Below are 26,107 nucleotides of genomic sequence, written 5' to 3'. Positions count from 1 at the left end.
ACTTTTTTCTACTTTCTAATGCAAATATCCTAGTACACTGGAAATGACATAAAATTGTCAAGCTTTCCAGTAATATTGGTCACAGATCAATGAGCATTTACAGAGCAACTGCTGGCTGGGTTAACTTGGTGAAACAAATCCGGGTTCTGGAGAGAGAAAGTAGAGACTTTGTCTTTTATAACAAGACAAACAGTGAGGTAAAGCTCTGATTTAACATCTGTGATAGAATTCATGTTCATAGTCCATCCTTCACTCTATTGTACTTAGAAATAATTATCCTACATTTTGATTCTGATCTTGTATTAAATGTCAGAATCAACAGAATCTGTACTTGTTGTATAGAAAATGTTTGGATGAATGTATTTCTTATTTTATCTGAAAAGCTCCAGCTTGTCCACACCAGCTGGGTTTGGCGGCTTTTCCATCTCAAAGACTCTGAATGTATTTATTTTCTCTCTTTCCTTTCCGTTTGTGAAGTGCAGAAATAGAAATATTGCCGGTGTGAAGCTAATGAACTAATTATTTTCATTAGCAGAAAATATCAAAGCCCAGACATGATCCTTGTTTCTCACTAAGTGGTCATTTAAACTCTGAGCTCAATTAGATTTCACTGCCACTGATCTTTCACTGGTTAAAAGTTTGTTTTAAATGCTCCTCAGTGAAACAAAGTTCAAGATGTTCTATTATAATGTAATAATGTTAGTTATCATTGCAGATCCATTCAGTAAATTAGAATATTACTGAAAAACCCATTTATTTTAGAAACTCAGACACTGGTGAAACATGTTATATAGATGGATGATGGAAGCTTTCATATTTCTGCTAAATGTGCTGATTTAGTTTAGTTTAAGATAACAAAAACATGATATTTCATTTTTGAATATTATATTAGACCATTAAAAAAAGCCCTCTTAAAAACAGAATTGTGAATCTGAAGAAAATATGTTTGGTGCCAGCTTAATCTAACAAATAGGCTCATCTGAGAGAATCATTCTAAATGATTGAACAAAGACTTGAAAGTCAGGTGATGGACATTTGACAGGAATCCCAGCTTGTCTCAGGGCCCTGAAGGGCCGATCATCTGGCATGGTTTAGGGAAACAACATGTCCCTAAAGATCAGTAGCTGATCTGGGTACTTTAAACCAGGTTTAACCAGGTTTAACCAGGTTATTCTCTCTGTGCCTTTAATCCATCTAACTCATCCTGCTTCTATGTGTGGAGCAGAAATGTTACAGCTTCTCTTCATTTCTGCTGCTTGTCATTTTGGCATTCTTGAAGCCAACATGATGAAAATGAGAGCTGTGCTTTGGAAACCGACGATTTGAAATAATTTTTATCTGCTATTATCTGCTGTTGGTCTGCTGCCCTGGGCGTACCCTGCCTCCTGGATAGCACCCTGCAGAGTAAGCCAGTGTAAATAATGAATGCAGCAAGGAATTGTGGTTAAGTAGAACAAAAATATTCTAGAAATTCAGATGTGACATCAGAAAAGTGACAGGTACTCGAGGCATGCAGGTCCACAACAAAGTTTATTGTTAATTAACCAACCAAATAACAAAAACTGAATTTGAAAACACCTTTTTGTTAACTTAAATAAATAAAAAACAATCATTAATGAGGAAAAACTATAATAAACTAGACATATATTATGAATTTATAAACTACAACTCATAAAAATTGTAGATGCAATATCTTTTATTTTTGTGTTTGGATGTGAAACTCAAAAACAATTTACATTGTTTTTCCACACAAGCGGTTTACATCAGCTGTCGGTTCAATACGACATCAAGTTTCAACATTTTCTTTTTTTTTTTTCTTTGAAGATGGTATCTTTTGTGGAGAATTATTACCCAATGGATGTTTAATACAATACTATCAACACTTTGAACTCTGCGCCTGAAAGTAGGAAACAACTAAAACTGCTACTAGAACAAATACAAACTAAATTGAAACTAAACAATATTTTATTAATGTAATGTATTAACGCAATAACAACTAGGAAACATACGAAAAATGAATTACTGAATTAGATCAAAAAAATTTAACTAAACTATGATAAAAAACCCAAAACTATTATAATCCTTTTTCACACAAGGATAAAAGTCTAAAAATAATATTGCTATACCTTTCAGTAAGGGCAAAATTACTGTGTAGCTGTCAAACATAATGTACCAAACTCAGATCCAAGGTTGTTTGTGCATTAAGAAAAACAACAAACTATTTGCAATTTACAAAAATAAAAACAGAGCACCAGCAGGGATGTGAACACTTGGCAGCTGAAAGTCAGGATCTATGATAACTGCTTTGTACATGTTGGATGAACTTAGCTGACCGCTAACTCTCAGCTCCACATTATAGTAGTAGATGACTGACTCTTGCCTGGAGGCCAGCAGGGTCTTCAGTAGTTTGCTGACTAATTGCAGACAAAACTAACAAAAAAGACTCTAAATGAATCAGAGACCTCCAAAATTCCAAATGTCATCACTTCAAAACAAGTCTTTTTTATTTTTATAACCCAACAAGATTCTAAATATTAAAAGTATCAAATTCCAAGCATTTAATTCAGATCTGTATCTTCTGAAATTCTTCTGGAATCTAAATCCATCTGACTGTCTGAGCTGATCAGACAGAACCAGTTTTCACCAGAATCCTGCTTTATTTTAACGCAAATGCATCATCCTAAGTATCGCTGCCGTGACTTCAGTCATGTTCAGAATTGCTTATTTACGCCTCGGGGAGCAATTTGAGGTTCGATGTTCACCAGCATACATGCACACAAACAAACCATTCACACATGAAACATAAAAATACAAAATATAACAGAGGAAGAGGAAGAACAGAAAGGTGGTTAATATCTGCTCTCCTCTCTGCTGCTGGCAAGAAAACAGCAGAGCATCAGGGGCAGAAACATTAACGTCATGTAGGAGAGCAAATATTACACTGTAGACAAGGCAAACTGCCCACCTCTCATACTTATATTTAATCTTTATTTTGTAAGTAGTACATTAAGGCAGCTTACAAAACCCCACATTTCTGTATTAGATTTTTTAAATCATAAGAAATTTATAAAAGAGCAAATAAGGAAATATGAAGATTTCTGAAGGAGTTTTTTTCAAGTTTAACTTTGTATAATTATTGTTAATCCATTATTAAAAATCAAGCTGTTAGCTTCAGTTTATGTGCTGTCCTACTATTCTTCCTACACATGCATTCTAACTGTTTCTTCAGTCACTGACTGCCCTCCGTATCTCTGCTTCCTGCTCTACATGGACACAGTTTTCAAATCTTTCTGCCCTCAGCTCTACTGTCTGAAGAGCTGTTGTTGTTCCCTGCAGAGAGAGATGGTTCATTATTAATCAGACTGGCTTTGAAGTAGATCTGATTGATTTGCCAATCTGCAGCTTGAAAAAAAGAAAAGAAATCTGTGCATATTACAAAGTCCAGAGTGTAGATCAATGGCTGAGTGCTTGATGGATTTTTCAGTTTTGCTGCTTTATTGCAGGTGCCATGTGCATGCAAACCTGATCAGCTCCAACAGCTCAGAATTTTTACTGCATTAATGTTTGTTTTCACTTTTATGTCTGACAGAGCGGCTCGACTCGAACGCTGCCTCACTCACTTCGTAATTTTCCTGGGGAAAATGTTTTCATGATGTAACCCTGAGAAAGAATTAGGGATGCAGAAAAGGGCTTGGATGTGACATGCGAAAACTTTTGTGGGAGGAAGGAAAAATACAAAATGAACGAGACTGAAGAGGAGCGAGAAGGCGTCGACCTTAAGACCAGAGAGAGAAAATATCCAAATATCCAAGGAAAATATTGCTGCTGATTTTCAGGAAACGTACTGAAACAAATGGAAGATTTAATCATCACTTCAGCCGCTGAATTACCTCAAAATCTATTTATAGTAGCAATGGATTTAAGGGAAAAAGATATTTCCAGTTCCCATGACGATACATGAAAAATATATCATTTCTCCTTTTTTGTTTTTCATAAAGGCTCCAGAAATCACAAACTATTTTTGAAAATCCTTCATCTCAATCTTTTGATTCTTTACATTACAGTTTTAATGCTTTTGAAATTCTAAATTAGAACCAGTGAGAGTGCTCCCAATAAGTCTCAAAATATTTTAGATGATGATCAAATGGAGCCTAGTTAAAACAGAAAAGAATTATTCAGAATAGTTCTTGAATACAGATGGAGAAGCAGACACTCAGAGAGGATCTGGTTTTCATTCTCTATGTTCTACTGACGAGCCAAACTGCTGACCTATGACCTGCTTCAGTACAGCGGAGGTTTGTTCAGCGCTAATATCTAACCGGATCATTTCAAGACGAGTCAAAAACTGCTTCCTTTTTTAATCCAACATAAGAAGCTCAAACCCAGTGGCTCACTGCAATGCTTTTATAGCTGAATGTTGTCCACCAGCCTGAAGCAAAGTCAACACAATGAGGAAACAGTTGAACTAATACTTCCTATCTAACTTCAGAATAAGAGTCTGGTCCAAAGCAATGCATTATGGGCACCTAAAATGAATTCACTTATTCATTGGATGAAGAGGCATGCTGACAACATTCACTGGCACTTTGTGATGACAAATGTTACAATTCAATTTTGCAAGATGCCGCATCCCTTGACTGTACAAAAAACTCAGTTAACCAGCAGAGAGGCTTCATCTCTGATCATTTGTTGATGTTAATATCTGTGAGTAGCTGCACTCTCTAGAGGTTTTACACATTAATTATAATCAAAGAAAGAGATTGTTTCATTCACATGGCAGAAATCTGATGAACTCCCTGAAGAGAAGTCAGCTGCTTTGCTCTAATGACTTCAACAGGCTCTTGTTTCTGCTTGAGGCCAGCAACAGCAAGCTTCATTTGAAACATCATAACTGAGAATCAGGAAACAGAAAGGTTGCTTTGGTTGGACATCATCAGGACCTGCTGCTGAGACGCATCACCACACGCTTCTCAGTCTGGACAGTGTGTTGGTGGTGATGTGCAGTGTTCGGTGTCCACCAAACATTGTGACCAATGGGCAGAAAGCTCCGGTTTGGTTTCATCAGACCAAAGAACTTTCCTCCATCATGGCGTCTCCCACAGGCCTCTGGGCAAACTCTAGTCAAGTCTCGGTCTGAGTTTTCTTCAAAGGTAACTTTCCCGTTGCCACTCTCCCAATGAAAGGTTGACTGGTGAAGAAACAACTGTTGTTGTCACGGTTACGTGGTGTCTTCTCTCTCCGGTCTCTCAGGTTGTGAGAACGTGGCCATGATGTGACTACATTCCTTCCATGTCTGGACAGATTTAGCTGAATGCTACACCATGTTCAGCTAAATCACTGTGTATGCAAGTATTGTCTCAGATTTTTTAAATGGTCAGTGCAAATGATGGTCAGTATGATTTTCAAGCCATGAACTATTACAGTATTAATCACATTCTACTGAACAAAGCTCCCCAGGAGAACAGTATTTTTTTTTTTCAAAAAAGAAAAAACTCAAAATGCACTGTTCCAAATTATTATGCACAGCAAATTTTCTAAACATTTTCTGGATTATGAAGAACTGCAAATGGTCATTCTTTGACTGTGCAGCATTAAGTGGTCACATGTACTAAAATCAAAAGCTGTTTCAATCAAAAACATCTTAACAGACTGAGTTACATGGTAGCATAGGACCTTCTTTGATATCACCTGCACAATTCTTGATCCATTGAACTTGTGAGTTTGTGGAAAGTTTCTCCTTGTGAGCTCTAGTTAGGGGCCCAATGGTAGCTTCAAGCCTCTGGAGGAGGAACCAGCAGCTTCAAATAACTGTTTGCTGCTTTGTAAAGACATTTTAACAGCTGCTCTCTTAATCCCATATATTTGTCTAACAGAAACTTTCCTCATTTAACAGAAACCCGAGTTAACAGAAACCCATCTTTGTCCTGAATCGGCCACAAATCTCTTCACAGTACAATCATAACGCTTCAGTTTTTGTTAAATATTTGATGTTTTCATATCTTGCCATACGGCACTACACTATCTGATGATTTTCATCAGCAGAGATCCTTTCTCTTTATATTGGTTGAAACCTGTGGCCTGCTTAATAATGTGGAACATCCTTCTTTAGTAGATTTCCTTTAATTGAGCTCAGACAAACTAATCAACCAGCTCCCTGAAATTACAGTGATTCAAAGAGCCCTGACACACAATGCAATCTATTAATTTAATAGGCTATTAATTAATGCAATCTATTAATTTAATAATTTGAAATGTAATCTTTATGACACTTTAAACCAATTTGCATAATAACTTGTAGAGGTCACTCAGTGCCTTGTAGATGTTTTCAGAAGCAGGATGTCTCAGGACGAGCCGTGGCTCCTCCTTCACACTTGACAGATGGTGTTTTTGTAATAGTGTGATGAGAAATAGGCTGTGTTCACACGGCAGGTCTTGATGCTCAATTCTGATTTTTTCTTGCTGAAATCAGACCTCTGTGTGAATGTTTCACGACCCCAAAGCGACCCAGATGACCAAGAACTCAGACGTGACACAGCTGTGCTCTGTTTAGTTTGAAAAAATGGCCAAAAGACAGAAAACACAACTAAAAGCGATGACTTTTGTGGATCATCGACTGCAGTTTCTGAAAAGTCTGTCTGGATGTGGAGTATGATCCAAAAGCGGTTCCTTCAGGATGTGATGCGCTTCAGCGGAGCAGACTTCTTTCATAATTCATAATTCAGATTTTCTTGTATTTTTATGTTCAGTCTGGTTCCTTCAGGTGCAGAATTGTGATGCATGTCTCAGGTCAGTGACATAAAGGTCGAGTTAAATTCAGGAAGAGCTTTGAAAACAATCGTCTGATTTAGCTCCATATATGGAAATGGCAAATCAGACTGTTTTGGTGGGTGAAAAGATCTGATTTGGCCGTTCAGACTGCTGTGGAAAAGTAGATGCTGTATAAGCAAAAAAAAAAAAAAAAAAAGAAAAAAGAGATCAGATCTGGGTTGCATTTTCCTGCTGTGTGAATCCTTTTCTAAATAACAGCAATGTTTGAGGTTCAGTCTCAACTCCACCTGTAGAGTGGTTAACAAAATAGCCCCGTCCTGCATGCTGACATATTTTGCTGAAATCCAGAGCAATGTCCCTTTAATTCTGTTATCCTGCTGAATGCGACCCCACTTCCGTGAGGAAACTGAGAGAGATTAATCATAGCAGCAGCACCAAGAGCTGCGCTGCAGCAGCACCAACTTTATGGTGTTGATTTCCTGCTGCAGCAGCAGCAGCAGGAACTGCAGCAGCAGCACCAAGAGCTGCAGCAGCAGCAGCAGGAGCTGCAGCAGCAGCAAGGGGAGCTGCAGCAGCAGCAAGGGGAGCTGCAGCAGCAGCAAGGGGAGCTGCAGCAGCAGCAGCAAGGGGAGCTGCAGCAGCAGCAGCAAGGGGAGCTGCAGCAGCAGCAGCAAGGGGAGCTGCAGCAGCAGCAGCAAGGGGAGCTGCAGCAGCAGCAGCAAGGGGAGCTGCAGCAGCAGCAGCAAGGGGAGCTGCAGCAGCAGCAGCAAGGGGAGCTGCAGCAGCAGCAGCAAGGGGAGCTGCAGCAGCAGCAGCAAGGGGAGCTGCAGCAGCAGCAGCAATCTCCCACTGATTAATTCTATGAAACCAAGCTCGCCTCAAAATAATACCTTGTTAATTTAGAGTCGCACAATGGAGGAGTGATACCTGACTGACGAGCTTCCGTCACTTGTGTTTACAGGAGCGGGTGTTAATAAATCCTGCGTGTGTGGTGTGTGTGAGGTGGCGCGCGCGTGTGTGTGCCCTCGCGCATGCATGGGTGCGTATGTGTGTGCGCGTGCATGTGTGTGTGTGAGTTGGCTGCAGTTGACGAAATCAGAGGGACCGAGCATTCCTGACGACACAGCGCGAAACAGCATCTCCTCCTGGAGCAGCTGCTGGAGGTTGAAATATTTCATTCACCGATGAAGGAATCATGTTTTACTGTCCCGCTTCCGTTCCAGGTGGGCTTCAGTGGTGCTTATCACGCACGCATCGCGGTCAGTCATTCCACGCTAAACCGCGTGAATGCAGCACATCATAACAACAGATTGTATCACCTTGTTGGCTTTTTTTTTTTTACATTTGAAAACTTGCTGACGGAGACGGAGGTTTGTGCACGAGCGGTGTTCATCTCCATACACACATACACACGCGCGCGCGCGCCCGAAGGCTATGTGTGTGTGTGTGTGTGTGTGTGTGTGTGCGTGTGTGTGTGTGTGTGTAAGTCTCCCCTTCTTTGCCTCCACGCATCTGACAGCGTCCCTCCCTTTCTCTCCTCCTCCTCCCTCATTAGGCGTTACACCGGCAGCACACCGACCCACTCCCTGTCCTTCTAACCGGGAAATAAACACTGAGCGGCGGCAGCAGCGCTGAACTCCCCCGGTGCTCCGTCCACGGTCCTCTGGATGCCTGTCTGACAGGAGGGTATGTTGGAAATCACCTTGTATTTTCCTCTGAAAGCTGACTGCATGTAAACACGGTGTTGATTTCCTTAAATGCGCCTTTTTAAAAATTGTTTATATTTGTTTTAATGCGCATAATTCGCAACTGATGGCGCGTTTTGTGTTTTTTGCTCTGTGGTTGGAGCTGATCCACACATCGGATCATTTTCTAACACGCATGGACTTTACCCTGCGCTCCCTGCCCGAGGGACAAAAAAAAAAAAAAAAAAAAAAGAAAAAATCCTGGGAATGAAGCAGGAGCAAGTTGTTGCGTCGTTTTTTTTTTGTTTTTTTTTTTGCGCCTCCTGGCCCTGTCAGCGTGGAGACCACATGACCAGCAGGCAGGAACCAGAACACGCTCCTACCCGGGTTCCTCCTTTGCTGCGTGGAAAAGCAGCTCTTTAAAGCTCTCAAGCAGCCATAACCTTTCTTGTCATTTTTTAAAGCTTCAGAGATCAGCTGCTCTGCTCTGCGCTGCTCTGCTCATGGCCCAGCCCGGCAGAGCAAACTGGATCTGCTTGTGGATTAGTCAGTGTGTTCTCATACACACCCATTGCTAATAACTCAACTGCCTCATTTTGCACATGTGCAGAGCCTTGCAGAAATATCCATACCCGTTGAACTTTTCCTGTCTTTGCCCCGTCAGTTTCATGTGTTTTTGTGTTTTCTCTGTCTGATATTCACATGTTGACATTCTTCTTAGAAAGTAGCTGAAACTCAGTCAGATTAGACAGAAAGCAATCTTGAACATCACATTTTTTAATTTTGCAAAATATTCTGATTTATTTGTATCTAAGTCTGGACTTTGACTGGGCCATTCTAGCACATGGAAATGCTTTGATCTGAACCGTTCTGCTGAATCGGCTCCAGTTTCAGGTCTCTGAACTGCTTTTCTTTCGTGATTCTCATGTGTTTTGCTTTATCCATTGTCCCATCAGCACTGATTAGCTTGAAGGAAATCATTCCCACAGCACAATGCTGCCAACACCATATAGTTTTGGCATCTTGGCCAAAACATTTAACTCTGGTGTCATCTGACCAGATCACAGACACTGTCCCCTACAAACACAAAAACTGAAAGTATGACTTCCAGCGGTTTGTATTTACACTTACTGTATTTATGCTTAACAGCCATAATTATACTGAAATTATTTAACACTGAGAGTGACTCCATGTACTGCTTACTACTTCCAGGTATCAAAGAGGCTGAATACCAGTGATGGACACTGCTAACTAAAAAGTTAGTTATACTAACCCTAACCCAAAATCATAAGCAATTATTCTGCTAACACTAAAGCACTACAATAATATTTAGCACAAGCTAGTGCTAAAGTGCTAACTTCAGTTAAACTACATCTGCCAATTTAATTTTTATATTATAATTTGCACAATACTTGCAGATATCATATTTATGCTTATATCTTGTTCTTGTTCCAGTAAGTTAGTGCTTTAGAATTGATCAGGAAAATGAATTTAGGGGAAGCTAAGTGACCTAAGCATTTTCAAAGTTAACCAAAGCACTAAAGCGCTAAGTGAAAAATGAGCTCTGCTATTAGCACCGTGCTGAATACTAATGCATACCACACTCGGAGTACAACTAATAGAGGTCTTTGTTTTTTTTTGTTTTTTTTGTTGCTCCAGAGGTATAAACTGCCTTTTGTAGTTTTCTCACATAAAATCCCATCAAAATACAGGGAAGTTTGTGGATGTGACATAATAACATGTGAAAAGGTCCAAGGAGTGTGAATACTTTTCAAAGGCGCTGTACACTTAGCGTGTGTTGGGCTCTGTGTTGCACATGTTTCACCAGCAGCAGCACAATGTGGTTATTTTCTTCCTTCAGAAACAAAGAGTAACTAAACTTGCCCTCAGCTCACGGTGAATGAAGCTGTCAGTGTTCAGTGTACAGAAAGCTGACTTCAGTAAGCAAATCTGTCTGCAGAGGTGGAGCACGCTTAGCCAATTCCTTACAAGCTATGCAAATAGCTTCACAATTATTCCCTCTGCTGTCACAGCCTATGTAGAAATTTTCTGGCTTATTGTGGAATATCCAAGGACGCTGCAGGACTTGGTTTTTTCTTAAAAATGATCACATATGTGAATTACTGACCATTTAGTAACATCTGACGATACAGCAAAATGCCATTTTTAAGTGTTGTTGTTGAGGGTGTCACTGCCAGAGGCTAAACATTCAGAGTGACAGTTAGTCATTAAACATGACTGTTTAATCCAAACCGTTATCAAATGCAAATGCATTAAAAGATACTTTGATCTTGTAATCCATTTAAAGATGTCTAAGGTTCTAATGTAAATATGTTCCATATAAACATATTTCTCACCAGGCCTTTTCCTTCAAACAGGGGAAATGTGGTGTAGTTTTTGTTTCTTGGAGCCAGACACCAAAAGACCTGTAGCTCTCTGATTTATGCACCTAGATGTCAGATAGTCTGCTGTTAGAAGCCTTGAAGAACCCATGTTTTACATCACTGGTTATCTAAATGTTCGTCCTGACATTCAGTGTCTTGTAAGTGGAAGTAAACACCCACTAAAGCACACTTACAAGGTTGACCCTCATCCAGGACCAGGACGTACACAGGGTCATGTGGCAGGTTTAAGAAAACACAGTAAAAACAACTTCTGAGGTATGAATAATGAAGAACTGCATCAGACAAACATGATGATTTTGTCATCAGACAAAATCTTCAAATTTTCTCCATCAAATTGAATTTGGTGAAGGACATTTTTAATAAGTTAGCATGTGGTTATCCAAATGAACTTAACCCTGCAAAGTAAATAAAAAAACTTGCACAACTAAAAACAAGCGACATCTTCTTCAAATCAGACTGAGCAGCCTTTTTGATTTCAAATTTTACTGGAGTGAAAAACCATCAGTTCAACAAAATGACTCAAAAGAAAGAGAAGAGGTTTTGTTTTCGTGGGTCTTCAGCTGCATCACATTCTTCAGACTTGATTGTGGGCTGTTGATGGGACTGCTTGGCAAGTGCAAAAAGTCGAAGATTCGCATAAATGCACATTAACAATATTTCAAATCCGCTGATTTGACTGAGTATTGATTTCATATTTTCTGACTTATTTCATTATTTCGATGTGATGGGATTCAAACTTGCATTTGATGGTAGGCGTATTCACACTCCTCCAGACTTTCGCTTATTTGAAATGCGCTGCTCACAAAGTGCTGGTTTCACAATATGTTGCAAAAATGGAGATGCACATAAACAGTCTGCCAGGTATTGTGATGCCTAGTGTTGCCTTGCACTTTGCAGTGTTTTTACAGGCTCAGGTGGACTTTTCTTTTTCATATTCAGCACATTTAATATTATATTGTATCCCTTAGTTAACTATTTTATGTAAGGTTATATAGCAAGAATAAAATAGGGCCTAAAACAAAATTCTAAGAGATCCTGTTCCATATATTTATACTCTTTGTCATAATCTGATTTATACACCCACTAATAGTCCGTTTTAAAAACTTTGCCAATATTGTATTAAACTACAGAAGTGTCCTTTGGACTGTGAACAGTTTGGAGTCAGGTGTTTATATTATTGTTTTGATCATTAATCCTGTCTTTTTTCTAATAAGTGATATTGGCACCTATTAGGCACCTTCCTACTTCCTACTTTGGTACCCTGAGACAAATCAGTTCATACTGTAAAGATGATTCCTTTCTGCAGATCTACAGAAGAGCTCAGGAGACACCAGAGTTGGTTAAAGAGTTGCTGTGGGTTGGAAGCAAGGTATAAATTCAGTCAGTCCCTTTAGCTTTAGCTGGCTGAACATACATTAGCTTATCACTGGGGTACACAATAAATCAGCCTCGAGTTCCTTAATTTTGGGAAATGGTTGATTTGTCAATAGTTATATGAGAAACTGGTCTTATCCTCCAAACCTGTCTACCTCTACAAAGATCTGAGAATCAGCCGCTGTTCTCTTTTGCTGTGCTGACTGTGAGAGGACTAACTGTCAGAGTTGTCCACTTGGTCAGCTTAGCAACAAATCCAGTGACTAAATCAATATCAACCAAAACTCTTTGCACAAGTTAGAGTTCATTTCTGCTTCTGCACGCTTTCTACCCTTTCCATGCAAAGCCATAAACATCAATAAAACATTGAAAGAATACCGATCCTCTTGAATCGCTTGGCTTCTGTGGACAAATAATTGTCCACAGAATTGGACGTATGTTCTGTCATACGTCCTGCTGCTGCTACTTTAATGCATAAGACATAAGGCAGCAAATGACACACATGTGAAAGATGAGCAAATGGGAGAACAGAAAACATAATGTTAATGTTCTTTATCATCACAAAGATCTTCAAATTACACGTTAAATTTAAATCAATTGTATCCTTATTACACCCTTTTCTTGCACTCTATCTCCATTTGTCATAGCTGATTATAGTAATGATGTTATTTCTTATGCAAAATGACTGATCAAACCAAAATAATAGCTACCTGCCAGAGACCCGATTCACCTCCTGCAGGTAGATGATATTCATCAGAGTCATGAAGCTAAATATTAACAGTAAATTATAGAAAATGACTCTTTTAAGTCATCATTTGTCCAAGTGATTATGAAATGAGCTTCTGGCTGTTTCCATTCAGTTGACCTGAAGAGCAAAAGGTGACTCCATTTTGTGCCAAAAAAGTGAGGAATTACTGGTGAGCACAGAGAACAATAGAGGATTGCTGCTACACCCATCAGCCCCCCCCCTCTCCCCCTCAGCCCCTCCACCCCTCCTGCCGTCGTACAGGTGGGCTTTTAGTCATCCTCTTCCCCCAGACTGCTGGAACTATAATCATCATATGGCAGCATGGCTTTCAAATCTCATTAGCAAGGTAGCTAACATTTCATCTTTGCAGTAAACTACATGAAGGTCAGACCTCTTAAAGTGAATCAAACATAACGATTCTCCATATTTGTCCTGTATATGGAGGCCATGTGAAGGCAAAGTCTCGCTCCTGGTGAGTTCATGTCACTTTTTGTGTATTGACTTCAGCTGCCAGAGGCTTCTGTTGGGATTTTGCAGCTCAGCATGCTGCCTTCCAACATTTGCAATTCAGATGAGCTGTTATGAAGCATCCGAAGCAGTTGTCCTCTTCTCCCGTTCTGTTTGGAAGCAATCATTCCCTGCACTCAGAAGTTAACTCAACTGTTTCGTATTTTAGTTATACATCAGCGTCGGGGAGGGGGGGGGAAGGGGGGTGCTGCTGGTTACCTGTCAAATTCAAAGGGGTGGAATAAAGACGGGCTTTTTTCTCGACTTGTAGTCGATTTGGTACATGCTGTGTCATTTAGCGCATTCTTAGAAGGCTGCATAACGATGTGAGGTCACTGCGATCTGACCTGCGCTGCTGACAGCAGGCTGTGTGTTCGTGTGCGTGGGTGCTTGTGTGTATGCGTGTGTGTGTATGTGTGGCTGTCCCGCACTTGGCTGTCATTGGTTTTGGCTCAGTTGAACGTTATGTGACCCGTCATGATTGGGTTGCTTGGTGAGTGCGGTCACGTCTCTTCCTGTCTGCTAAACTCCACTGACCAGTCATACGTGCACACACATCCGTGTCCTCTATACTTGTGAGGACTCTCTAAATCAAAACTGCATGCTGCCTGGATACATTCACAGCACCTTGGACTATAGGCACAAGTCTTGATAGAGGTACATCATTTCATCTGCTGCTCATCTTCCCCCTCAGCCAGAACAGAATGAAACACGACTCATGGCCTTTTTCTATTTCCCTAAGGACCCATCTTTATGTCCATAGAAGATTGAAGCTAATTTTTTTTAAAATATCCACCCTGATAAGTGGTCTTCATAAGGCACTTGTGTAGTTCAATTACCTTAAGTACACTTCCTTTAGTGAGAGCAGAACACTTCTTACTTTTTATTATTAAACCTGACTCTGAGGATTATGTCTGCCTCTTTTCAGTGTGGCTTCTTGCAATTGCATTCCAGCATTCTTCACACCACTTTCCTTGAGGATGGTGGTACTCCACTTCCACGTCATAAGTTATGTTCATCCTTATCTTAATTGGCGCAATCTGCTTAGAAATTTTGTTAGAACAAGAATTTGACCTATTGCTGTAGAATGTATTCATTTTCAGTCATCAACACAGCATCAGTGTTTGCATTGCTAATGTCATAAAAAAGCAGCTGAATGTAAGGTTGGGTGGTTTTACTGTTTGCTGGGGGTCAACATCGTCCTCTGAAGGACAAACAGAACAGAGCGGGTTTATGAGCTCTGTTTCTGACCCGAGGTTATCAGGAACAGAGCTATAAGCTGCGTATGATGCTGTTTGTTTGCTTAGACATCAGTGTAAGTGATCAGTGTCATTTGCTTACCCACAAAGTAAAATGTTCCTGTTTTGTTAATTCTAAAATATCAATTTTGGACATTGTTTCTTAAAATTAGGAGCAATATTTTCTCACCAAAACTTCTGCAGAGAAATGTGAGTTTCTCCAGAGAACTGCAGGACATAAAACCTATTTTCCAAAAATATGAACAGGGCTTTAATTTAACATGGATTGAATGATAAAAATCATTGATATGAAATTCTGTTTTTGTGTTTTCACCAAATGGATAAAGGTTTTATAAATTCAGTGAAGTTTTGATGTGTCAGTCAACAGCGACTCAGAAAGTAGTCACCTTTTTCAAGTTACCTGTCGATGTATGTATCAGTGTTAGAGTCTGACGTTTGTGGGTGAATGTGACTCCAGAGTAAAGAACCTTGACTTGTTATAATATGTATGGAGTATTCTCTGGACAATACGTCACTCTGGTGTGTAAGACGCGTTTATTTAGAAATCAGGGTCTTCGTCCATGTTAGGATCTTTCAAGCAGTTTTCTTTAGCTTTCTTCGCAGCTGCAGTCGGTAATATTCACTCCCTGATTCATGTCAGTCAGTATGAATTAATATTTAACATATCTGTCAAAATATATGTAATGAAGAGACATGTAGCTGACACCTTGCTATAAAAAAAACTATGGCTTATAGTCCAGGTAATAGGAATATAAATGTAGTCGTTCTCTAGTTTGAGTGCACAACTTTACTGATACTAAAAATATCTAACATTTAGTTTTCTTCAGCTGCCGTACTGATGAGTTAGAGTTGTATTAGCCCAACTTAGTAGCGATATGTTGCCTTTGCTGGCCTTAAAAAATGTCTGATTTTTTGGTTTTCTGACCTGCCAGGTCAGAGTAATTTCTGGTTTGTGGCTGGATGATCACCTTTCATTTCCCAACCAGGCACAGGTCCAGTTCTAAAAGCTGCCCAGATGGACCTCAGGTAGGATTTTGTCTTTGTTCCACACAGAGTAGCCGGTGTTTGGGTCTGAAAGGTTTGGAGTGGAGAATCCCAACACCTGATAGCAGATGAGTTGCAATGTGGTATTGATTGTTGACTGACAAAGCTGTAATTTTAGTACTACACCAAAGTACTACACTGAGACTACGTGTTTGTTTGCCACATGTGCTCCTCTGTTTTACCTCCTCCTCGCCTTACAGTGCTGCTGTCCTTGAGTCTGACAGTTATAATCACAGTGGTGGTGTGCTTTTTGTTGTAAGGCAGCTGAATTAAGCCCTATAATAATGCAGCCTCCACTGCAGATGTGTCAAATCTGTATTTTCCAGGGCAGCCTCCAACATTATTCAGCTTGAATAGAGTGTCAGGGATTTGCCTACAGCAGTGATCACTTATTTGGTCCTTCCTCTATTGAGAATCCTTTCCCAGAGCAGTTGTAGTCCTGCTGTTGTCTGTGTCATCAGGGGCTTTTATTTATATTTTTCATTTATTTTCTTGATTTTGGTTTGCCTTCACACGGCTTTGGGGAATTTATCGCCTCCCTCAGATTGCATCATTCTGTTTTCAAAGAGATAAAGGGGACCTATTTCATGTCATGAGACAGTTTTATTTGACCATTCTATTTCCAATCGGCGCTCATACGGCTTCTCAGGGCTGATGAGAGGCGTATAACCGTGTCCTTTTGAAGGAGAAGCAGCGAGTCGCTGTAGAGCCGCCTCAGCCCCATGACTGCCGTGAGTCAGCAGGTTCTCCTTTCCCTCTCTCTCTCCTCCTCTGCATTACTACACTTGTCTCCCTCATCACGGCCGCCTTCTTTGAACAAATCTCCTGTCTCTCACGGACGAGCCTCATCGTGTTGTTTTTGACTTTGATCTTGAGTATTGGCGTTCAAAACGGTGCTCAACGCTCCCTCTGTGTTGCCGCAGCAGAATGCATGTTGTGGGGAAGCTTTGTATTTGCGGGGAAAGAGAACAGTCGTTTGTTATTTTCAGGCTGTTTATTCAGTCTTTGCAGAAGTCTGCTCCGGAAATAATCTTTCTCCAACTACTCTATTTTGGCATCTCTTGACAAGCTCCACCAGCAGCCATTGTTTTCCTTTGGCTACTTCACACTTGCTAGTCATTAATTAAAGCCTTGGCATCCAGCAGTTGTGGAGGAAGACTGATTCCATTGTCTGTCAGTGCTCAGTTCTCTTATTAGTAGGATTGTTGATTTCTTCAGTCTTGCACTAGTAGAAAAAGTATTAAACTTTTTCACATACTGACAGCAGTTTCAGCTGCCACAAGCCACAGATTCTCAGTAGGACTCAGGCCTGGACTTTGACTGGAACAGTCAAACTCACGTTTAATTTCCCTTTGGGACCAAAAAAGTATTCTAATTAAATTGAACTGAAATTAATTGAATGACCATTCTTTGATCTAAACCCTTCTATTGAGACTTTGGCTGTATATTTAGGTCGGTCAAAGGTGAACCTCAGCCCCAGCCTCAAATATTTTGCTGCCACTAACATTCTTCTATGTGAGTTCTGAATGAAAAATGTACGACAAAATGTTTGGCTAACCTTCCAAATTTATCTTAGGAACATGATTTAAAAATCAGATGTGGGCACATTTATCTAGTCGGCTATAATAGCTGAGCTTTGTTTAGCGATTTTTCTAACTTTGAAAAAGCTTTGCTCACCTGCCTTTTCTGAAGTTAGTTCTAATTAAGTGTAATCTTTTAGTTCAATAAAGTTCAACATCTGTGTTGAAGCTTTGTTTATGGACTGTTAAGAATTTGTCACAGCAAAGGACTTTTACTGTAATCCTGCAGTGAACCCTTTAAAATCTACTGACGCTTTCTGACCCAAACTCTACTGTAGCCAACCAGGATGATTAAACTGCAGATTGCAGGTAAAATATAGCTAAATAAAGCCTGTGGTCTGAGATTGAAATTTGTTGTTGCCTCTTTGTGCGTCACAAGATAGAAAACTCATCTGAGGGCTGAGAGTTCACTCTGACCTCTGCGTTATGTTTCCGTGGTAATTATTCTGAATGATGATTGTGCACCAAATGTTCAGTGAGACAGGTGGGTGCAGTCTGCATGCTGGCCGTGTTGCCGTTCTCTGCCGGTCCAGCTGTACAGCTCCCTGTTTCTCACCAACACACCGTTTTCCTGCTCAGGGGTCAGGGGTCAGGTGTCAGCCCGCCTGAGCTTTCGACTGATTGGATGTTCTGAACTGGTCCAACAGGTTGCAGTGCAGATCCACAGCGATGACTGTGCACTCACGATTAGAGTCTGTGTTTACTGTTCTTGGTTCTGATCCGTGGGCACACTCCACAAACATTGTGTGTGTGTTTTCTGTGTGGTTAGCCTTTTGTTGCTCCACCTCGCTGTTGTCGCTGTGTTTTCAGCCTCATGGAGGATCAACTGCACTGTATCCTCATCCAGGCTTTCAATCTGGTTCGTGTTGGAAAGCCTGTAAATGATGTGCTTCTGTCCAATCTCTAATTCTCAGGGAGAAAACTCTTATTTATCTTCCCTGTGTGGATTGTAATTTAGTTTTATTTTCGTTGATTCTCCTTTGAATGAGAACACTGTGCATTTTTTTCTGAATCTTTCTTCAGCCTAAAGTAGAACTTTGCTCATTTATTCAACATGACAAGATGACTTTGGAGAACATCTGCCACATAAGGCCTTAGCTCATTGTGCAAAGCAGTTTCTATTTCTATGTGTTAACATCTTAAAAGTGAAATTCACAAGCTTGCTCTTACATATGAGACTCGTGTTCACTCACTATATGTTGGCCTTTCCACAGACTGGCAATTTATGCAAATTTCAGCAGCATGTGACTCATTGCTAGAGGAACTTTTATTATTGTGGCTAGTGGTAGCCAGCATTCATGCAGAATGCCCTCAGTACAGTGACATGCAGAAGAAGTTATTCTTATTTTGTTGTTTTACAACAAACATTTTTAGCAGGACTCAGTGTGATAGGCCAACAAAGAAAGAGCTGTGTTTCCATGCAGTTGGCATGAGAATTATTTAGAAAACTTTTAAAAATATCACAAAGAAGAAAAAGAAAGCTAATTAAGGGTTTTTCCATCTATTGGTTTGGTGCAAATCAACCAGGCAAAGTTTGATTCATCAGATGTTGATGGCTGTTTTCCCCTTTAAGAGACAATTTCCCTCGGTTTGAATGCAGCTCTGTTAAATTCATCGTCTGAAAATAGAGTGTGGCACAACTTCAAACTTACCAAGACATGGACATCCTCCTAAACTGACCAGAATATTACAGTCCTGTTGACTCTGGAGGAGCAGCAGAGATGCCAGAATCTATACACATAGTCATGCTCCACAAATCTGTCCTCAGTAGAAGACAAGGAAGATTGTCAAATTGTTGAAACACAGCCAACAAAGAGTTATGCTCTAAAACATTCTGGTTATGTTCGGCATTTCACATTTCACTCAGCAGCTGGTGGAAGTTTCAAATGGCGTCGGTGGTTTTGCCGTTCGTTGTAGTTCCCTCTGTGGTGAGGAGAATCTAAGCTTTTTGATCGTAAGTTCAGTGATTACGTGATGTGAGTCTTCAGAATTTTATGGTTTGAAGAAATTGGAGGTTGGCTGAATTATATTTTTTTCATTGGCAGAATTGCGCTAACATTGATCTCTGTAAAATCAATCCTTCGTTTTCCTTCTTCTGCTCTAAAATGTTTCTTCAGTCAGAATGCAAGTGGTTTCAGTGTGCAGGGTGTGGGGGCGTGATCACAGATGAGGAGCCTGGCTCTACACTGTGTTTTCTGGAGAGGGTTGCCCTGCTGGGATAGTAGTGGTGCTTGGATAATTCTCTCTGATGTTCTCACCGCTCTCTGCGGAGGCTTGCAGTGTTTGGTACTGCCTCAGTTCCACATGATGATCAGATGCTCTGATGCAGCTGGAACTATTGCTCCAATAAGTGTCTATCAGATTAAACTGAGCTTACACGATAGTAGGAATCATGTAGTTGCAATTATGATCGTTATGTGTGAGTTTCATCATTTTTGCAACTAAAGCTAAGCAGAGGCTCATTAGGGACAGTACAAGACTATCAGATTTCTGACTATGTAAGTAGTATACACCATGTGAATGCTTTACCCCAGTATACACTTTCTTCATGACTTTGTGTGTATTTTTGGCTGAACAAGAAGATTCTATCACTTGTTGTGCATTTTCTTTTAAAGGCATGAAATATCTAACAGGTGCGGGTCTTTCGCTCTAGAAGTACAGAAAGCTGGAGAATGGTGTCTCAAGGGAAATATAGCCAGAAGGATTACACCGGCTAGCGCTTCACGAGACAGACTTCACTTTCATCAGACATTTCTTTTACCAGACTGAGATTTTATGCCTTCAGATAAAACACAAATCATAGGTATAGCTCATTTAATTTGTTGTCTGTTTGGTATAATTATGGCTGGGAACTTTTACTGTGCTGATTGTTCACAATAATAAACAGTAAAACAAAGATGGTCAAGAGTCAGACGATGTTTTCGATTTTTTTTAGCTTTCGTGTTTTGAAAGAAGCTTTGGAAAGTGAGCGCTCTGAGGAAAAGAAGCAATAATCTACTGGAGTAAATAATTTAGCTCTTCAATTATTCCATGGCCTTGGACAGGGTTTTAGAGGAGCGCATGCTAATCTGCAGAGCAGCTTCAGAAAGCGTGAGGCTTTCTGTGTAAAAGGTTGGTGTAACTTAATGATCCCAAACTCACATCAAGGAACACCCAGAAGAAATGAAGTCTCAGAGCTCAGGTTTATTTGGGATATACCAAAAATGTTGATAATTATTTGTATAGCATTTTAGTTGTTAATAGTAGTATTTGTTGCATAACCTTTGCTGCTTTTGGCCAAACAAGATTTTCAACCTGAAAGGGGCTTTCGTGGTTAGACAAATATTAAAAAATAAATAAAATGGACAGTAGACATTAGACAACTTTAATTTTGAACTGTAGTTTTAAAGAGTCGTCTCTTTAAAACATTAAAGTAATCAATAGTTTAAACATGTTTCATTGAACAGATTTATCTTTTGGTCAGTTTAGTCAGTTAAGTTCTATTTAGTTTGATTTAGTTGAATTCAGTTCAACTTAACTAAGTGTAGTCTAGTGAATTTGTGTTCAGTTCATTTAATCAAATTTAATCCAATTCATTTTAATTCACTTCAGTTTAATGCAGTGTATTCAAATTATTTGCAACTTTATCTTGTTTGGTTTCAATTATATCTCCTGTTCATCTAGACAGAATTCATCTCAGTTTAGTTCACTCAAAGTGATTCCAGTTCATTTCAGTTTAAATCAATACTGTAAATTAGTTTGAATCATTTTAATCTGACTCAATACAAATGTAGCTTAATTCACTTTGATTCAGTTTATCATTCAAACCAATTTGTTAAGTTCAGTTCTGTTTCATTGACATTATAGTTCAGTTTAATTCCTTTCAGTTCGTGTTTTTACAGAACCAGTTCACATCAGGAGTCATTATAGAGCACAAATAAAACCCACAAGTTGAAGCTAATTGAATACATACCATAAATCAACTATTTGATTTTCTTGAAGTTAGCTGTTCACTTCATCGGTGAGCTAAAACTCTGACTACAGTGCATTATAATTTTTAAAATTCTATATAAATAACCATTTACTATTTTGTGACTGTAAAGATGTTTTAGTTGGAGCATTTATTAGAAAACATTTTCACAGCACAGCTGCAGTTTTCCTTTCTTTTTCTTGTTCAAAGGTTGAACTTGTTACTTTCATTCATCAGTGTTGAATTGTCTTTCCCCTCATTTTTCCCATTAACCATGTCTTCCCTCTGTGTCTCCGTGTCGGGTTCTGACTCCATTAATACGCGTGTTGATTTATGCTCAGCAGGCTTGGCTGTGACGACGGTCTGGATTTCATTGCTGAGGCTCCGGCGTGTGTATCTGGCATGCGTACAGCTGTGGTCCGTCTCAGCCGTGGGTGTGGAGGAAGTTAGTGTTTTTCTACTTTAGGTGGTCCTCTCTGCGAAATGTTTGATCGCTCAGGCATTTGTGTTATCTTTCCTCACAGAACGCTCTCACTCGCCCCCCTCCACCTGCACTCAGACTGTGGTCAGGCTGCTTCTCGTCGCCACAAACCACTCACTGTTTTGGCGTCAGCGCTTCGTTTCATGTGACTGCGAGCTTGTCTCTGATTGCTTTGCAGTTTTTGGTGCCTTTCGCCCATGGATGCTCTCATTTCATCTGTCAGTTTTAGTTTTTGCTCATGTTTTGACATTGGCAGCGATAATGAGAGGCTCGTTTATAATTCATGGCGTGATTGATGTCCCTCTGGCAGCCGTATTTGTGCGGCAATCTCACCAGACGTGTCGCTGCCAGCAGCAGGTACACCCCATCAGAAACTCTGCTGGCTGCCGGTCCTGATGGATGATTCTGATTTGAAAAACTTAAAGAGCCAGTATTAGGTAAAATCTACTTTTTTGAGCTTTATATCATGTTATAATGCTGTTCCCTCATCAAAAACAGACTTACAGCATTGCCGTTATTCTTTTTGCATTTTTGTAAAATCCTTTAATCTCCATGGTAACTATTCAGCTGTGCAAAATGCTTATGTGGACCTAGCTCCGCCTTCAAGGCTAAGCTCCTCCTTCTGCAGAATTATAGTTTCTGAACTTCTGCCTCACAAAGCAGCCCTCACACACTCAGCTCCTTCAGACTAGCCAGTAGTAATTAGCAAACATCTGGTGAAACTGAGCATGTATTGAGCTTATTATAGGAGCTTCTTCTCAGAGTAGTGCTTTAAAACGTTGTTAAAGGGTTCATAGAGATTGTTATGACTTCCTCAAGGTGGAGTTTCAGTAAGAGTAGAAGCTTCTTAAAGAGACAGAGGCCCAATATCAAGGAACAAAATTACATGGAAAAATTTATTTTAAGTCATACTTTGGATATTTAGCATTTATAACAATTGAAGGTTACATAGCTACTTGATTGTGCTATAAAATGGTGTCTGGAAAACACCTGATACCGCCCCTTTAAGAGACAAGCCCTTGATGGTTTTTGATGTTTTTCTGCTTGTAGCTTTTCACTCTTAAGCAAATAAGATTGAGCTTCTTGTTTGGAGTCTTTACAAATCTTCCTGACACAGACACCGGCGACACAGAGAGGCTCCTTTCTGCCACAGCTCTGATCCAAATAAGGACATGAATGGCTCTATACAGGCAGCAGAGTCAGCTTGGACGTGTGCCCACTGCCTTTGTGTTCCCAGGGCGTAGTGCTAGTTTCAGACCACCCCCCTCTCTCCTGATGTGCTTGTAGACCTCTGCTGAATTGGCTGGTGGTCAGGTCAAAGGTGAACAGGATGAATGGCTCTCACAGCTACATGTCTGGTCAGAACTGATCATTTGTTTATTTTTGCTTCAAGCAATGTTCAAAACAACTATCTTTATGGCAAAACGAAAAACTGCCAACAAAGGAATGATGCTCTCCTCATGTCAGTCAGTGTAGAATTGGCTTAAAGTGACGTATGAAATTCGAGAACTTCAAGACGCAGGACACAAATGATTCCTGCATGAATGGATGCAAATATCAATAAGTCATAAATGTGTTAAGAATTTTGTATTTCTTGTACGTTTTTATTATTTCTCTTTGTTTTACCAGCTTAAATTGAATAAGATCCATGATAGCGACATTAGGCTACGGAGAGCAAATGCTACCCAAGTGCAGATTTTTTCACAACATTCTGAATGGCTGTGCCGATGTTTTTACCAAAAGAAGAAAATACGATTATTGCCACTTCCATATGTGTTGCTGAGTAGGATATGTTTGGAAAGTGTGTGTCTTCTGAAAGGTCTTGTTGAGTTTTATATCATAGTTCTCCAGCAGACGCTGCAAATTATGATGTAAACAATGGAAAATAATGATTAAGAAATGATGAAAGTGTCACTGAAATACATCACAGCACAATCCCACCATTCTGGGCTCTGACTTCACAGCCAAACAGGTTTTGCTTTTTTTTTTTGCTAAGCTTCCTTCATATTATGATTTTGTGACGATCCTGTCTGCTCCCATTCCTGTATAACTTTAGAAATTGACCCTTACACAATTCAATCATACTTTATTAATCCCAAAAGGGAAATTACATTTCAGTACTGCCTGTGAGGCAACCATTTTTTCTTCCTTAAACAGAGCGCTGTTGTGTGACACCTGCGCTCTTCTTCTGTGCATCAGGGGAAGAACATGCACTGTGGGGTCACTGTGGGGCTGCTGTGAGGTCACTCTAAGGTCACTGTGGGGTCCCTGTGAGGTCGCTGCAGGGTCGGTGTGGGGTTGCTGTGGGGTCATAAACCGTTTAAATATAAATTTGATCCCTCCTGAGCTCATTATAGGAGCTACTTCTCAGTGAAACGCTGGTAAAAATGTTGTTAAAGAGTTAATAGAGGAGCCATGTTGTAATGGCTTCCTGAAGGTGGAGTTTCACAAAGAGCAGGAGTTTTTTAAAGAGACAGAGGCCCAATTTCAAGGCGTTAAATTACAATGTCAAGTTTCTTGACATTGTAATTTCTTTCATATGTTACATTAATATAGCAGTTTTATAAGAATTGAAAGTGACATAGTTGCTTGATTGTGCTGTGAAATGAATCCTTGTACCTGAAAATACATAATACTGCCCCTTTAATACATTGATTTGTTTTCATACAGGTATTTGCAGAAATATTCTACCCCGTAAACTCCATTACAGTGATCCTGTTACTACTACTTCCATTTCTTAGTCCTCTGTGTTTCCTTTGCTCAAGTGAAGACTTTTATTTTATGTTTGTGAGACTGTCTAATCCTTTTGAAGGCCAAGTTCATAATTCTAACCCAAAACAATCACATTTTTAATATTCTATTTTCGGGGATTCATTTGTCAGTCACTGGAGAAATTAAGCAGACTTCTCTAGAAACAGTAGCTGTGAAAATCAGTGCAGTTTTTATTCCAACTAGTCAGTCGTACCCACATCAGCTTCCCATTGGCTGATCCATTATAATCCCTCAAGTAGTGCTGCTTCGTTTCCTCTTCCCCAAAACAGCATGTTAGGACTGCAGCTGCGCTTTACAATTGTTTAACTATAATGTGTGTGTTTAGCTCACACTTCATTAAGAGCAGCTGATTGCTGCCTGGGACTGGCCCCAGTATAAAGGACAGAACAGAACAGCAGCCCTTGTTCAGACAGAAGATTAGTTTGAAATTAATGAGCAAAAAAAAAAAAAAAAAAGAAGAGGAAGGATAATGGAAAGGTCATGGAGTGATGGAATAATGAGAGTCAGGAGGAAAACACTTTCCATCAGAAGATAAAGAAAAAACAGTGAGGGCAGAGGAGGAAAGGCAGATTAGATGTTTATATCCCTGATGATTCTTTATTTAATACAGTGGATATGTGAGTTTGTTAATTGGAATTATTCTGTTAATGTTTGCCTTTAGTCTCTACATGCATCTCATAAGATTGTTTTTAATAGCAACCTTAGCTTATCCAGCTTCTTAAGCTTGAGCAGCCATTACCCACAAGATTAATAGATTTAATCCCGAACGAATCAAGCATCTTTGTCACAGAGTGAAATTGAGAATCCATACTTTAATGCACCTTTGCCTGCTTCAACAGTTTCACTTATTGTTGTTGATAATCTATTAGGGTTTTGAAAGTAATTGTTGTTTTAACATAGTCAATACAACAGTAACTTTTTAAGATGCTACTTTGCATTGAAACTGATTTAAATTGAATCATTTTCATTTTGGGTTGGTGCATAACTTCCTGAAACAGCGCTGCAGACACACAAGCTGTGTTTTCATCCAGTTGTCATATAAATTTCAAGCAAATTTTTTAAATCTTGCAGAAAAGAATATATAAATGAACTATATTTCAATCTGCTGGTTGACAAGTATCAACCAGGCCATGAAAGCGTTGCAAACTAGAATTGACATGGTAGCCTGACACAATAACTAATTTTGCCGGACAATAAATTGTCCAAGAAATTATAGCGATAAATAGTAAAATTGTCATTTTTAGACCATTCCAATTAATATAATAGTAATGGCATAATATTGCAAGCACACTCTCTGAAACTCTCAGAAAAAACATGGGCCAAGCCTCTGAACCAGAAGTTTGGACTTCAGAGTTTAATGCCTCTGGTAAGGCACAGACCCTCCAATGGATGGGAAGGTTTCCTCTGTCTGAGCTTGTTCAGCAGCTAATCATGTCTGTTTCTGCTGTTAGAGTTGCATTTCTTTTTTTAGCATAATATTAGCAATATTAGTTGACATGACAGAACAGTTACAACTTCCTCGCTAGCAACACATT

General features: G+C 39.7%; 1 protein-coding gene across 6 annotated transcripts in view; it reads left to right on the top strand.

The window, feature by feature from the left end:
* The first annotated feature begins 7,913 nt into the window (after nt 1–7,913).
* LOC129353494 (protein 4.1-like) overlaps nt 7,914–26,107 on the top strand; it is a 95,796-nt gene continuing 77,602 nt past the window's right edge. For 3 of the 6 annotated variants that reach the window (XM_055022858.1, XM_055022863.1, XM_055022846.1), the window contains exon 1: nt 8,240–8,454. The gene's annotated coding sequence lies outside the window, so the exon portion shown is untranslated. Of the gene's footprint in view, nt 7,992–8,239; nt 8,455–26,107 lie in introns of those variants that run through there. The other 3 variants (XM_055022851.1, XM_055022872.1, XM_055022879.1) reach the window with 3 other exon arrangements.

The sequence above is a fragment of the Poeciliopsis prolifica genome, unplaced genomic scaffold, assembly GCF_027474105.1.
Source record: "Poeciliopsis prolifica strain line A6 unplaced genomic scaffold, Auburn_PproV2 SCAFFOLD003, whole genome shotgun sequence".
Lineage (NCBI taxonomy): Eukaryota > Metazoa > Chordata > Actinopteri > Cyprinodontiformes > Poeciliidae > Poeciliopsis > Poeciliopsis prolifica.
The sequence above is the reverse complement of the archived record's forward strand: the minus strand, read 5'-3'. Positions and strand labels throughout refer to the sequence as shown.